We start from the raw sequence: 14,728 nt of genomic DNA on the forward strand, positions 1-14,728 counted from the left end.
AAGTTGATGTAGTTCACATGTATGCAGGACAAATGTCAGGAACTAGTTCACTTGAATTAGAATCACATTCGGCTAACTTGGACTTAATTGAGGATGATCAGGAACTCCTTGTGCAAGGTCATTCTGATGATAGTACTATTCTATACATCGACATACATATCAAAAACTTTGATACATCTATCATGACCCTTGATATCCTCGAAACATCCCAGCCTGAAGATCCCTTACCTCTACTCCACCCTGAACTTATTGATTAGGAAAATGAAGGACATACTGCCATTGATACCTTTCCAAATGACCATGCCATATCTATATATCTTAACACATTCAAACCCGTAACAACTTTCACTAGGAATTTCAGCAATGCATCTTCCAGTCAAGTGGGTGCCAAATCTCCTAGTCACAAAAGTGTAAATAAAGAAAACAATATCAGCTCTAATGTTGAAAACCATTTCTTGGCAACATTAGATCGAGAAAAAGTAAAAACAAAGGATGCATCTAATGGTGAAAACCTCCTTGAGGTGTCGGAAGATGGGAGATTTGACACTTTACCTGAGCATTATCAAGAAAGGTCATCCATTTTGATTGAACCAACAGAGGCAGTTAACATTGGCACACCAGAGCAACCAAAGATTCTTCATCCAACAACTTCTCTGTCTGAGCAAGAAATGCAAAAATATGTGGAATTATTCAAATGACGACAAATCAATTTTGCCTGGTCCTATGCAGACATGCCAGGGTTAGATCCAGAGCTTATTATGTATCACTTAAATGTTAGTCTAGGAGCCAAACCAGTTAAATAGAAGTTATGAAAGATGCATCCTCATATTGCTCTTCTGGTCAAGGCAAAACTAAAGAAATTATTGGATGTCAAATTCATCAGACCTGTAGCTTATCCTCAATGGGTATCCAACATTGTTCCTGTTTCCAAACCAGATAAAAGCATCAGAATATGCACAAACTTCAAAGATCTTAATAACGCATGTCCAAAGGATGAATTTTCTTTGCCTAACATCGACATCATTGTAGATTTAACTGCTAGACACTACATGTTTTCTCTAATGGATGGTTTTTCTAGATACAATCAGATCAAAATAGCACCCAAAGATCAAGAAAAGACAACTTTCACATGTCCATGAGGTACTTTCTGTTAGAACGTCATGCCTTTTGGACTAAAGAACATTAGTGCTACATATCAGAGAGCTATGACAACTATATTTCATGACATGATGCATACATTCATGGAAGACTATGTGGATGACATATTGGCTAAATCATACAACAAAGAAGAACATATAGAGATAATAGAAAAGATCTTTGACTGGTTATAATAATACAAGCCACGGCTAAACCCTAAGAAATGTGCTTTTGGTGTCACTTTAGGAAAGCTATTGGGGTACATTGTTTTAGCTAGAGGTATTGAAGTAGATCCAGCTAAGGTTAAAGCAATCATGGAAATGGCATCTCCCAAGAATATCAGTCAACTAAGATCACTACAAGGAAGACTACAACCAATCAGAAGATTTGTTGCTAAACTAGCAGATAAATGTCAACCATTTACACATCTATTGCACAAACATGTTAATTTCAAGTGGGACCATCAATGTGAGGACACATTTAACAAGATCAAGGCATATTTCATGCAACCACCCATCCTAATATCACCAATTCCAGGAAAACCACTATTACTTTATGTATCAACTACCGAAGCATCATGAGGAGTTTTGCTTGCACAACATGATAATGAAGGAAAATAATGAGCTATCTACTACATCAATGGAACACTAGTAGGATACGAGATCAACTATTCACCAACAGAAAAAGAATGCTTGGTAGTAGTTTTTATTTCTCAAAAATTACGACACTATCTACTATCTCACTCCATCAAGTTAATAGCTAAAATTGATCCATTGAAGTATTTGCTCAGCAAGGCAACATTGACAGGATGACTAGCCAAATGGATCATAATCCTGAGCAAGTTTGATATTGAATATGTTGAGAGAAAAGCTATCGAAGGACAATTCATTGCAGACCAACTAGCAGAGACACCACTTCAAGATGATCATCCTTTACACATTGAGTTTCCCGATGCTGATATCCTAACAGTCACCACAAAAACATGGCAATTATACTTTTATGGTTCATATACACAACATGGATTAGGAGCAGGTATTCTATTCATCACATCACAAGGCCATACAATCCTAAAAGCATACAAATTAAGCTTTCCATGCACCCTTAATACAACAGAGTATGAAGCTTTGGTTACAGGTATCAAAATGGCTATAGAATGGAACATTACACAAATACAAGTCTTTGGAGACTCTCAGCTCGTCATCAATCAAATCAATGAGGATTATCAAACAAAGGACAAAAATTTGATGCTTTATAAAAAGGTGGTTGATGATATCAAGAAATACTTTGTAGAAATAACTTTTCAGCAGATTCCAAGAAATGACAACAAAGCAGTAGATGCCATGGCTACACTTGCTTCTCTCCTTTAGACACACGAAAATCAACAACGTTATGAATTCCTGGTAGAAGAGTTGTTTTACCCTGCTCATAATTGTCCTGATTCCCAAACTATTTGTCACCTTGTTGGGCATGATTCCTTCTGCTACGGCCAAACTTTCACATACCTAAAAGATAACATCGTACCTCCCAACTTATCGAAGAACTAAAAGAGAAATTTTATTCACCAATCCTCCCATTTTACTCTTGTAGCGGATACCCTGTTTAAACAAGGTCTAGACGGTACTCTCTTAAGATGTCTCGAACAAGAAGAATCTGAGAAGGCCTTACATGAAGTCCATAATGACATTTGTGGCACTCATTCAAGTGATCTTACCCTTTCGAAGAAACTCATACGTTTGGGCTATTATTGGCCGACTATGGAATAAGATTCTTTTCAAATAGCTAGAACATGCAAACAATGTCAGATCCATGGGAATTTGATTCTTGCACCAACACAAGAACTTCATGCTCTCGCAACATCTTGGCCTTTTTGTCAATGGGGTCTTGATCTAGTAGGAAAGATAAATCCTTCCTTGTAGCTACTGAATATTTCACAAAATGGATTGAGGCAGTGCCTCTCACAAACATCACAGGAAAACAAATTGCTGCATTTATCTTGATCTACATCATATGTCAATATGGAATACCAATGACCATTATCACCTGATGCTTTGCAAAAAGGGAAGGTTAGTCAATGATAACAAAACACAAACAAGAAGAAAAGCCAAGTTGTTAGTGTTAGAAATCATAAACCAAATACTTTCTTACACAAGCATATCAAAACAGATACCAAAAGCATGATAGAATGTCTAACTAGGAAGGTAAATACGATGAGGCATCTCCAAATGCCTCCTAACATGCTCTTGACTTCTTCTCCCTTGTTCCTCTCCTCTTCAAGTTCCAAAATAGTGTAGCTCTCAGTAGCTTTTTGCACTATGGATGCTTATGGAAGATTGAGATTGTAGTATTGTGCTCCAAATGTGAAATGAAAAGCTAATACTATGCTATTGATGCTAAAATAGTTGATTTTATCCAAAAAGACAAGATATTAGTTAATTATGCTAAAAATGTTATCTTAAAATGCCTATAGCTTAAATGCATACAAGTATTCAGGATCTGGATTATGAAGAAATGGGCTCTATTTATAGGAAAAATGGAGCAATGGATGGTTGAGATTGAGCAATCTCAACAAGGGTCAGGATTGAATGATTTCAAATCCATGTGAGGGCTTTCAACCCAATCCCAAGATGACAAGTGTCAATGTGAGATAGGTTGAGAGGAGAGGGAATAAGCATTAAATGCCTGATATTACTTTGGGATTTAGAGTCAAGGTTGGTTGAATGATTAAACCCTCTATTCAAAGAATAAAGCTTTTATCCAATGGATAAACTCTTGTACAAATGTGAAATGGATGAATATGGTCAAAACAATAAATGTTTGGGGGGACAAGTTTGAAATAACCATAAATGGTTATGTAAGAGCCATAAATGGTCATGTAAGAGCCATTAGTGGTCTTGGAAGACTTTGGGGGTTAATTTGTTGAACACACAAAGCATTAAATGCTTTTCAAAGACTTTGGAGTCTTTGAGAAGTGACTCCATTTTTCTTAGGAATGTGACAATAATTAGGGGATGGATTAGGCTAATTAGGAAGGGGTTAGAAGAATTTAGAAGGGGATTAGATTTTGCAAGTGGATTTGGTGGGTGAGGGAAAATAGGATTTTATTAAAATAAAAATTCATTTATTTCAATAAATGTGTGCAAGTTGCATTTGTAGGAAAATACAAGTGGGGTGGGGATAATGATTTAAATAAATGTTTTATTTAATTTATTTAAAAGAGGAAAAAGAGGATTTAATTAAATAAATAGATTTTATTTATTTAATTGATTTGTATTTGGTTTAATGAATTAATTAAAATAAGTTGAATAATTTATTTAATTAATAGAAGAATGTTTGGAGATGAATTAATTAAATATTTATTTAATCAACTGATGGCTAGTGGATTTTTAATTAAATAAATAGCAAATATTTATTTAATTAAGTTGGACAGATTTGTGTGACTACATTTGCCCCTCTTTGAGACGGTGCGGTTTATCACGTTGTTTCAAAGAAAGAAAAACTGGTGTGAAGAAATGCCCCATAAAATGTAAATTTAATGGGTGGTATGCCCCCTCGAGAGATGGGCCAAATTTTTTTTGAAAAATCGGGCGATCTCTCGAAAAAGAATGAAAATTGGCGAGATGGTAGAAGAGAAGGAGGTAGTTATACTGGTGAAAAATAGAAGAAATCGGGGATGAAATGGAGAAATGGGGGGTTCGGGAAGTTCACAGGGACCACGGCGATAAGCGAGGGGAAGTTATGGTGACGCCGAAGGGTATAAATGGGGCGAAAGGGGTGAAAACAGGATCATTTGTAACCGCGACTAGTTGAAAATCAGAGCTCTGATAGGGACATTTGGAGGAGCGAGTAGCAGTCAGGATGCCGATTCCGATCACCGAGCATAGATTTGAGCGAGTTCGACGGTTCCAGCGCCCAGACGACTATGGACCAGCGGTACGCAAATTCGAAAAATTAATTTTTATGCATTTTTGCTAGGTTTTTAGTTGAGTCCAAGTCAAGTCGGAGCAAGAGCGTTGGAACTTTGGTTTTGGCGCTTTTGCTCCATGAATTAGCGCTACTACACCGCAATGGCGCTATTGAGCCATTGTTTGAGCTCTTTTGCTTGGTAGTAGCGCTATTGTATGCAATTTTTAGCGCTTCTAGTTAACAAGCGCTATTGAGGGCTTAATTGAGTGCTATTGAGTTAAAATAGCGCTATTGTATAGGGGTTTTAGTGCGTTTGCAGTTTTAGTGCTGTTGTATAGCTGATTGAGCGCTTTTGTTAGGGTTGTAGTGCTATTGTTTGGAAACTAGCGCTTTTGTTGGTAGAATAGCGCTTTTGCCTTAGGATAAAGAGATGCCCCAGTTTGGATAAAGGCCAATTCTCTGATGCCAATGAGGGATGGTTGGCGATGTGAAGTGGGAGTTGTTTTGAACCATGGCAGCCTGATGAGACTTAGGTCATTTGTTATGATAAATGCCTGTTGAAGTCTAGGTGGCCATGATTGCTTACCTGTTGAGACTCGAAGATACTTGATCAAAGTATCTGTTGATAGTCTAGGTTTAAACTTAAGAAAGTTTGAAAACAAAACAATTGATGGTGATTGATGACTGCCTATGTGCAGGATGAGTTGCGCGTGTTGCAGTTATGGGAGCACCATCCTGCGACACAGGGGTTGCGGGATCGATTGACACAGGCAGAGATAGACTGCATTGTCGCGACTGGTCTATACGAGGTGATGCACATGCCCGTGATTCGTATGAATCACGGATTGATCACAACACTAGCAGAGCGGTGGCACAGTGAGACGTGCACCTTCCATTTGGCATAGGGGGAGATGACCGTGACTCTAGAGGATGTGTGGCACATCCTGCGGATTCCGATTCTAGGAGAGCTGGTCACATACGATAGATCCTGGGGGACTCTTTCAGTGCAGAGGATTTTTGATGAGGATGTATATATTGATGATGGCTCTATTGTGTGGGAGGATATAGCAGCATTATATGAGCCTCTTCCAGCAGTTTTTTCAGGGATTGTAGGAGGTCTGCTATGTCCAGACAGGCGTTCACATGGTTTGGCGGTGGGATGGGGGTAGGTTATCAAGATGATGATGACCGAGGGGACCCGATTTGCCTGGGGGCCGTGCGTGCTGGCGCACATGTATCAGGAGCTCCATGAAATAGTGTACCGGGGGAGGGGTTCCTTAGCAGTGGGCATGATGCTGCTACATATTTGGGCTTGGGAGCACCTACCAGTGACTTGACCAGTGAGTCTGAGATTCCGTGCGGTGGATTAGCCGTACATGTTTATGTACAGCAATATGATGAGTCAGCCCCACTTGGGGAAGTTAGAGTGGTGGCGACGGGCATTGGATGACCTGGATGTAGTGATATGGCGGCCATACTTAGAGTGTGAGCCATGGGATGATGATGCAGAGGCACTACCTTATGTGTTTATGACTCGATTCCTCATTGGGAGGACTACATATCATGTGGAGAGACAGGTGCCTGGGTGAGTGATGAGGCAGTTTGGACGGCAGCAGGGACTGCCCAGTGGATCAGGAGAGTATGCTCGAGTTATTCGGGAGTGGTATGCATGGGGTCCAATGCTACCATATGATCAGGCACTGGCAGAGTTCCAGACACTGCAGGCGAGGCCATGGGACATACGACCGAGGGTCATTGATGCAGGGGTGATAGATGAGTATATGCAGTACCGGGTAGCACACCCGATCCCACGGATATCGGATCCAGCAGAGCCGATCCCAGCGTTTGAGGATGAGAGGGGATGGGGCTGGAGGAGGGCAGGAGGTCGAGGAGGAGAAGTAGGAGGTGGAGGAGATGGAGGAGGTGGAGGTGGAGGAGGTGGAGGAGGAGATGGAGGAGGTGGAGGTGGAGGTGGTGGGGGATTGGGGATGCGAAGTCAGCGGAGAGGGAGAGGTGGACTGCCTCTACAGATATCATAGGGACCATTGATACCCGGAGGAGTTCAGCTGAGTGGGAGGGGGATGGAGAGAGAGATCCTGATGGACAGAGGAGAGGGGACTACAGGAGAGGGTGGTGTAGGGGAGGCAGCTATGGATACCGAGGGGGGAGCTACTGGAGATCTGTGGGATCACATGATAGTACGCTTGCAGACTCAGATAGAGGATTTGGAGGCGGAGGTGGCAGCTAGGGATGTGCAGTTATTTGCATGGGAGTCAGAGCTGACGGTGGTGCTGCGGGAGAGAGATACTGCAGTGGAGAGATTGGCGGAGCTGCAGGAGAGAGTCCAGGTTGGAGTAGGAGCACAGGGGCCTACAGGGGAGGTGATGAGGTATTTTGGATGAGCACAGGCTGAGATAGAGTACTGGCGGGGTTTATATGATCAGGTGGTGCCAGTTAGTCAGCGAGCTCTCAGTTATTCTCAGATGTGGCAGACTAGATCAGAGCGATCGCAGAGGATGCAGAGCAGTGGGGGAGTGATGGGTCCTTTGAGGCGGGAGAGATCAAGGGATGCAGGAGGGAGTGGTGGTTCGATGAGGCCTCCACAGAGAGATGGAGCAGGGGGTACAGGCACCAGTGGTGGAGCAGGTGGAGGTGTTGGGATAGCATCGGGCCAGAGTGGCATTTGAGAGAGCATTCATGCATATATGTATTTGTATCATTGTTTATTTTTTGGACTGTATCTTGGATGGCTCTTGGTAGCCGATTTTGTAGACTTCATTGTACTCTGATATATGAGATGAGATATATGAGGAGATCCCATATTTTGATGATATGCATTTTGATTTATATGGATGTTTATGCAGGATGATGAGTTTATTGTTTTAGATGGATATGTGTATATGTATGCATTGATGAGATGTTTTTTATATGCATGTTTTGATGATGATTCATGATGTTGGATACTGACATATGAATGCAGGTTTATATATGTATAATTTGTTTGATTTTTGATGTAATGCTTTATGTATGTAATGCCATGATGATGATGTATGCTTGTGTTGATTTATGAACAGGATTTTTGGTGTTTTCCCATTGCAATATAATGGTGAGATGATTTATGTGATGATGTTAATGCAATGGTCGAATGAAGGATTTTTATGGATGAATATGCATCTAGATGTTTGTTAAATAAATGCAATATGGATAAACAAAATGTAAAGTACAAATGTTTATATGATAATGCCTAAATGAATGCGTATGTAAAATGGATATATATAAAATGGTATGAACCAATGTTTGGAAACAAATGGATTTATGATTCTAAATGCATAAATATGTTTTAAGTACAAATGATAATGTGATGTTACTATAACTAATGTTTTAATAACTGCACCTTAATGCAATGTAAAAGAAGGATAATGAATGCAATGTGAATGAATCCTAGAATGAGCATAATAAGATACTTAGTTTAATGGATGAATGCACTTTTTAACTACAAATGAATGTATGCAATAATAAATGATAAAAGATGATAAAATGATGATGGATAATTGATTCTATATGAATGCCTAGTAAAGGACTTAATATAATCAGAGACAATTTAATCCCACAAATGAATCTAATTATTTATGATTGATGCAATGATGCAAATGATTTAATGAAAATTAATGTCCAAAATGAACTATATGCAATGTTAAGTTTAAAAATGACATGAATGTTTCTTAATGCAAGATGCAACTAAATGTAATGATGATATGACCATGAGGAATGCAAGGTTTTTTTTGAGACTTTGCATGATGCATTGATGATGTATCAGAGTACTCGGTCATGATTATATCCAAGACCAGCTTAATTTTCACATTTTTGCATATAAATCCTATATATGAATGAGTGAATGGATGGGTGATATGCAATGGAATGCAATATATAAACAGATGAGATGAAGTGACGATCCATAGTGCTCTATTTTCATCATTGAGCTTTAAAATGTTGGAAGAGAATACAAGCATCTTGACATAATGATTCACGATGACCTGAGTATTCCTTTCATGGATTTTATATAGCAAGTTAATACAAACGACTTGATATAAGGGTCAAGTCGAGCAGAGTATTGCTTGCGAAATAGACAAGGATTATCACCATTCATGCATGACTTGGATCGTCCTCCTTGATCTTAGGCTGATCATATCCTGAGACAAGTGCATACTGTAATAAGAGATAAAACCTTTATCCAATTTGGATGAGGAGGAACCAAAGAATGAGCATTGTACCTGCAAACAAATAGTATATACATAAAGAATAAAGAATAGGGATCCTTGGTAATTGTTCATGCCCATATGGTCGAGGTATACACTATAGTCAGCAAGTCGTAATGATCTATGACTATATTTGGCATAAGATCACGTAGCTTGGTGAACTTCCCACGTAGACACCATTAGTACATGCCCCAAACCTTATCGGAAATAATGCACAAACGATACAAAAAAATACTGAAAGATCCCAATACAGATAAATGAATGATTGTACTCACAAATCAACCAAGTATTTGATAGCTTAACATAATTTTCTTGTCAAAGAAAACGTCACTTTTGTCTTTGTTTGGGTAAGGAAGGATGCATCCTTGTTGAAGACAGTTTTGAGTGTTGATGTGGATTGTGTAGTTGATTGGTAAATGGTCATCGTGTGAGTATTTTGTCAATGCTTGTTTTGGTATCTGCATGGATGAGTATGTACAAAGTGTTGTCATGTTTTTGTGTGATTTTTCAATGGTTTTGTCGATGTTTTTGGATTTTGAATTGTTTTGAATGTTTTTGGATTTTTGCGAGATATTTTTGAATGTTTTTGGATTTTTGATGATTGCTTGAATGAAGAACTTAATGAATCAAAAGACAATATAGAATCCACTTCCATCAATAGGTTAAGGGCATTGCCCCCAGTTTAGACATGACTATGAAAAAGTGGGATGCAAGATGTATGGAGTACTATCATAATTGCAGAGGAATAACAAGCCATGGTTTTGGATGGATGGATGTATGTATGAAGTAGATGTGATCGCAACAAGTCTGAAAGACAATGGAGCCATAGCCTTTACGAGTGGCACCTGTTTGCCAGGTTTTCACCATCGTACTTACCCAAGGTGCCACCGGAGTGGTGTTCACCATTTGGATGCATGATTTTTCTCTTACTTTGTTTGGTGTTTTTGTATTTTCTTCATGTCATTTATCTGGATGTTTTTGGTATTTTCTGGTATGTAGGGGAGCCTGATGCTCTGTTCAGCTTAGGTATAAAACCGTTTGAGGTGCATGCTGTTGATTGGATCTGCAAGCGGTTCTCCTTCTGATGTAGCCAACTGATATGCCCCAGACCCGAATACAGCAGTGACAACATATGGGCCTAGCCAGTTTGATTCAAACTTGCCCTGATGTTCTCTGTTTGGTTGGTTGCGAGGATTCTCTCGGAGAACAAGATCACCTACCTCAAATGTACGAGGTCTAACTCGGTGATTATAGCTTCTGCTCATGCGCTGCTGATAGGCTTTGAGGTGATTGTATGCAGCTTGTCGCTTCTCATCAAATAACTCTAAGTCCTAAAGATGGGATACTCTGTAAGCTTCATCATCTATCAGATTATGCAAGGAAACCCGTAATGATGGTATCTCGACCTCAATAGGCAAGATAGCCTCTGCACCATAGACCAATGAGTAGGGTGTTGCGCCTGTAGGGGTTCGAATGCTAGTTTGATATGCCCATAGTGCTGGATTTAGTTGAACATGCCAATCATGGCTGGCATCATTGACTGTCTTCTTGAGGATTCTTAATATGTTTTTATTGGATGCTTCGGCCTGACCATTGCCTTGTGGGTAATAGGGAGTGGAAAAGCGGTGTTGGATATGAAATTTCTCACAAAGTTCACGGACATCCTGATTTTTTAAAGGAAAACCATTATCTGTGATGATGGACATGGGCACACCATACCGACAGATGATGTAGTTGAGGATGAATGAGGCAATCTACTTGTCGGTGACTTGGGTAAGTGGAACAGCTTCGATCCACTTTGTGAAATATTCGGTGGTGGTAATAATGAATTTATGGCCATTGGATGAAGATGGATGGATCTTACCCACAAGGTCAAGACCCCATTGACAAAAAGGCCATGGTGTTGTGATTGGTTGTAGTTCCTGGGCTGGTGCATGTATTAGGTCACCATGAACTTGGCATTTCTTGCACTTCCTGACAAAGTAGTAGGAATCTTTTTCCATAGATGGCCAATAGTATCCATTGCATAGGAGTTTCTTAGCTAGTGATGGACCACTTGAGTGAGTCCCGCAAATTCCTTCATGGACTGTTGCCAAAGCCTTTGTTATCTCATCTTGTTCCAGACATCGAAGGAGAGTACCATCAAGACTGCGGTGGTATAGGGTTTTAGCAATAATGGTATATCGAGCGGTTTGGCGAATGAAGGTTTTACGTTGGTTATTGGATTGTTTGGGAGGAAGGGTGTGATCGCGAAGATAGGTGTAAAATTCACCGTACCATGGGGATTCAGAACTGACAAGGTGACATATCATTTCAGATTCGGGGATATCATAAGCGGGGATCCAAAGCTGTTCGACCAAGAACTCGTAGTGTGTTGAATTCTGTGGAAGATCTAGGAGAGATGCAATGGTAGCCATAGCGTCGGTAGCTCGATTCTGGTCTCTTGGTATCTGCTCAAAGGTAATTGTAGTAAATGATGTCTTTAGAGTGTCCACCATTTGCTTATAGGGCATGAGTTTATCATCCTTGGTCTGATATTCATCAGTTGCTTGTTGAATGACCAGTTGTGAGTCGCCATATACTTGTAGTTCTTGTAATTTCCATTGTACGACTAACCTGAGTCCTATGATCAAGGCCTCATACTCTACTATGTTGTTAGTGCATGGAAATGTGAGCCTGTAAGACTTTGAGATGCTGTCACCTTGGGGTGTGATAAACAGGATGCCTGCCCCCGAGCCATGCCTAGTGTACAAGCCATCAAAGTATAATTTCCATGGTTGCGTTGTTGTGATCATGAATATCTCTTCATATGGAAAATTGGAAATGAGAGGATGATCGCCTATGAGTGGTGCATCGACCAACTGATCTGCAATAACTTGACCTTTGATAGCTTTACGGTCCACGTACTCAATGTCAAATTCACTTAGAATCATCACCCATTTGGCCAAGCGACCTGTCAATGCTGCTTTGTTGAGTAAATACCTGAGTGGATCAATCTTTGCAATGAGTTGTACCTTGTGTGTTAACAGATAGTGTCTCAATTTTGTGGCTGCTAAGATTACTGCTAGGCAAGCTCGCTCAATAGGTGTGTAATTGAGTTCATAGCCTACCAGTGTGCGAGAGATGTAGTAAACATCACACTCTTTTCCTTCTGCATTATGTTGTGCCAGTAGTATACCTAATGCTATACTTGTTGCTGAGATATAGAGTAACAATGGTCTACTTGGATCTGGTGGCATCAGCAATGGTGGATTCATGAGATAGTCTTTAAGCATCTGAAATGCTTGCAGGCATCTGGCATCCCACTGAAAGCGGATGTTCTTGTGTAGTAGGTGTGTGAATGGGTGACATTTATCAACCAATTGTGCAATGAATCTTCGGATGGATTGAAGTCGTCCTTGTAATGTCCTTAGCTAACTAATATTCTTTGGTGGTGGCATGTCCATGATTGCTTTTACCTTTGCTGGGTCGACCTCAATACCTTTGCTTGAGACAATGTATCCTAGAAGCTTCCCGAAGGTCACTCCAAAGACACATTTCTTTGGGTTGAGTCGAACATGGTATTGTTCCAGTCTATCAAAGATTTTATCTAAGATGTGGAGATGCCCTTCTCTAGTGAGTGATTTTGCTAGTAAGTCATCAACATAATCTTCCATCATGGTATGCATCATGTCATGGAAGATGGTGGTCATTGCTCTTTGATAGGTTGCTCTTGCATTCTTTAGACCGAAGGGCATTACATTCCAGCAATATGTGCCCCATGGACATGTGAAGGCTGTCTTATCTTGGTCCTCTGGTGTGATCTTTATTTGTGATGCTCTGCAAAAAGGGAAGGTTAGTCAATGATAACAAAACAAAAACAAGAAGAAAACCCAAGTTGTTAGTGTTAGAAATCATAAACCAAATACTTTCCTACACAAGCATATCAAAAGAGATACCAAAAGCATGATAGAATGTCTAACTAGGAAGGTAAATACGATGAGGCATCTCCAAATGCCTCCTAACATGCTCTTGATTTCTTCTCCCTTGTTCCTCTCCTCTCCAAGTTCCAAAATAGTGTAGCTCTCAGCAGCTTTTTGCACTATGGATGCTTATGGAGGATTGAGATTGTAGTATTGTGCTCCAAATGTGAAATGAAAAGCTAATACTATGCTATTGATGCTAAAATAATTGATTTTATCCAAAAAGACAAGATATTAGTTAATTACGCTAAAAATGTTCTCTTAAAATGCCTATAGCTTAAATGCATACAAGTTTTCAGGATCTAGATTATGAAGAAATGGGCTCTATTTATAGGAAAAATGGAGCAATGGATGGTTGAGATTGAGCAATCTCAACAAGGGTCAGGATTGAATGATTTCAAATCCATGTGAGGGCTTTCAACCCAATCCCAAGATGACAAGTGTCAATGTGAGATAGGTTGAGAGGAGAGGGAATAAGCATTAAATGCCTGATATGACTTAGGGATTTAGAGTCAAGGTTGGTTGAATGAATAAACTCTCTATTCAAAGAATAAAGCTTTTATCCAATGGATAAACTCTTGTGCAAATGTGAAATGGATGAATATGGTCAAAACAATAAATGTTTGGGGGGACAAGTTTGAAATAACCATAAATGGTTATGTAAGAGCCATAAATGGTCATGTAAGAGCCATTAGTGGTCTTGGAAGACTTTGGGGGTTAATTTGCTGAACACACAAAGCATTAAATGCTTTTCAAAGACTTTGGAGTCTTTGAGAAGTGACTCCATTTTGCTTAGGAATGTGACAATAATTAGGGGATGGATTAGGCTAATTAGGAAGGGGTTAGAAGAATCTAGAAGGGGATTAGATTTTGCAAGTGGATTTGGTGGGTGAGGGAAAATAGGATTTTATTAAAATAAAAATTCATTTATTTCAATAAATGTGTGCAAGTTGCATTTGTAGGAAAATGCAAGTGGGGTGGGGATAATGATTTAAATAAATGTTTTATTTAATTTATTTAAAAGAGGAAAAAGGGGATTTAATTAAATAAATAGATTTTATTTATTTAATTGATTTGTATTTGGTTTAATGAATTAATTAAAATAAGTTGAATAATTTATTTAATTAATAGAAGAATGTTTGGAGATGAATTAATTAAATATTTATTTAATTAACTGATGGCTAGTGGATTTTTAATCAAATAAATAGCGAATATTTATTTAATTAAGCTGGACAGATTTGTGTGACTACATCACCGATAATGGGCAACCATTCAAGAGTTAGGATGTACAAGAGCTATGTGAGAAATTCAAGATACAACATAGATTCTCCAAACCCTACTATCCACAGGGAAATGGGCAAGCAGAAGCATCAAATAAAACTATTTTTAAAATCCTCAAAAAGGTAGTGAACGATGCTAAAAGAGATTGGCATATTCAATTAAATCCTAATCTATGGGCCTACCATACTA

The sequence above is a fragment of the Cryptomeria japonica genome, chromosome 5, assembly GCF_030272615.1.
Source record: "Cryptomeria japonica chromosome 5, Sugi_1.0, whole genome shotgun sequence".
Taxonomy (NCBI): Eukaryota; Viridiplantae; Streptophyta; class Pinopsida; order Cupressales; family Cupressaceae; genus Cryptomeria; species Cryptomeria japonica.